Source organism: Petromyzon marinus, unplaced genomic scaffold (genome assembly GCF_048934315.1).
Source record: "Petromyzon marinus isolate PM22_M1 ecotype Great Lakes invasive population unplaced genomic scaffold, UKy_Petmar_22M1.pri1.0 PM_G_Scaffold_90, whole genome shotgun sequence".
In the NCBI taxonomy this organism is placed as follows: domain Eukaryota; kingdom Metazoa; phylum Chordata; class Hyperoartia; order Petromyzontiformes; family Petromyzontidae; genus Petromyzon; species Petromyzon marinus.
The window spans coordinates 240,001-242,500 of NW_027423047.1; positions in this window are offsets into that span (position 1 = coordinate 240,001).

Genomic DNA, 2,500 nt, shown 5'->3' on the forward strand with positions numbered 1-2,500 from the left:
CGGGGCTGTTAGGGTGGCACAGAAATCCCTCGGAATGGGAAAACGGGTCATTTTCGTGTCGCCACATTGCATACGAACCGCATGAAACTTCCAGAGGCATTTGCAGCAGGAATGCATGTGCACTCAAAAAAGTGAATATTTCTCACGGATAGACCCCGTGATACGCTAGAAATTGGCGGGGATGTCTCTCTTGTGGCTCACGGGGCTGTTAGGGTGGCACAGAAATCCCTCGGAATGGGAAAACGGGTCATTTTCGTGTCGCCACATTGCATGCGAACCGCATGCAACTTCCAGAGGCATTTGCAGCAGAAATGCATGTGCAGTCAAAAAAAAATTGATATTTTTCACGGATAGACCCCGTGAAACGCTAGAAATTGGCGGGGATGTGTCTCTTGTGGCTCACGGGGCTGTTCGGGTCGCACAGAAATCCCTGGGAATGGGAAAACGGGTCATTTTCGTGTTGCCACATTGCGTACGAACCGCATGAAACTTCCAGAGGCATTTGCAGCAGGAATGCATGTGCACTCAAAAACTTCTATATGTTTCACGGATAGACCCCGTGAAACGCTAGAAATTGGCGGGGATGTGTCTCTTGTGGCTCACGGGGCTGTTAGGGTGGCACAGAACTCCCTCGGAATGGGAAAAGGGGTCATTTTCGTGTTGCCACATTGCATAGGAACGCCATGAAACTTCCAGAGGCATTTGCAGCAGAAAGGCACGTGCACTCAAAAATTTTAATATTTTTCACGCATAGACCCCGTCAAACGCTAGAAGTTGGCGGGGATGTCTCTCTTGTGGCTCACGGGGCTGTTAGGGTCGCACAGAAATGCCTCGGAATGGGAAAACGGGTCATTTTTGTGTGGCCACATTGCATAGGAACGGCATGAAACTTCCAGAGGCATTTGCAGCAGGAATGCATGTGCACTCAAAAACGTCTATATTTTTCACGGATAGACCCCGTGAAACGCTATAAATTGGCGGGGATGTCTCTCTTGTGGCTCACGGGCGCTGTTAGTTAGGGTCGCACAGAAATCCCTCGGAATGGGAAAAGGGGTCATTTTCGTGTTGCCACATTGCGTACGAACGGCATGAAACTTCCAGAGGCATCTGCAGCAGAAATGCATGTGCACTCAAAAACGTCTATATTTTTCACGGATAGACCCCGTGAAACGCTAGAAATTGGCGGGGATGTGTCTCTTGTGGCTCACGGGGCTGTTAGGGTCGCACAGAAATCCCTCGGAATGGGAAAACGGGTCATTTTCGTGTTGCCACAATTGGCATACGAACGGCATGAAACTTCCAGAGGCATTTGCAGCAGAAATGCATGTGCACTCAAAAACGTGAATATTTTTTCACGGATAGACCCCGTCAAACGCTCGAATTTGGCGGGGATGTTTCTCTTGTGGGTCACGGGGCTGTTCGGCTCGCACAGAACTCCCTTGGTCCACCTGATTCGTGCATACAGGCAGCAACTAAAACTCTGTAAACCTGCTGTGAGGACATCTAAACAGTGGACCAGTGAGGCTGTGGAAGATTTGCGGGCGTGCTTAGACTGTACTGACTGGGATATGTTCACGACTGCTACCAATAGTCTGGATGAACTCACAGAGGCTGTGTACATCAGCTTCTGTGAGGACTGCTGTATCCCAACACGTACCAGGGTGAACTTTAACAACAACAAGCCCTGGTTCTCAGCAAAGCTCAAAAGGTTGAGGTTGGAGAAGGAGGAAGCGTTTAGGAGTGGGGATAGAGACAGATTCAAGGAGTCGAAGAACAGGTTTAGCAAAGCGGTGAGAGAGGCTAAACGACTGTACTCAGAGACACTAAAACACCAGTTCTCTACTAACGACGCTGCTTCTGTCTGCCAAAGGGCTCAGGCACATCACCAACTACAAACCCAGAGCGCCCCACACCACTAACGACTCCCGCCTAGCCAACGACCTGAACGAGTTCTACCGTAGATTTGAAAGACAATTGGACTGTCCTGAACCACCCCTTCCCACCCAAGAGGCCCCATCCCCCACCCATACTACAGAAACGACTCTCTCCTTTCAGGAGGGAGAAGTTAATGGGCTTTTCAAGAGGCAGAATCCACGCAAAGCAGCCGGGCCGGACTCTGTCTCTCCAGCCACCCTCAGGCACTGCGCTGGCCAGCTGTCTCCGGTGTTCACCAACATCTTTAACACCTCCCTGGAGACATGCCATGTACCAGCCTGTCTCAAGTCCTCCACCATCATCGCTGTGCCCAAAAAGCTAAGGCCAACAGGACTAAATGATTACAGACCGGTCGCCCTTACATCTGTGGTAATGAAGTCTTTTGAGCGCCTGCTCCTGGCACACCTCAAAGCCATCACAGACCCTCTCCTGGACCCCCTTCAGTTTGCCTACAGAGCCAACAGGTCTGTGGACGACGCAGTTAACATGGCCCTCCACTTCACCCTACAGCATGTGGACGCCCCAGCATCCTACGCCAGGATCCTGTTTGTGGACTTCAGCTCTG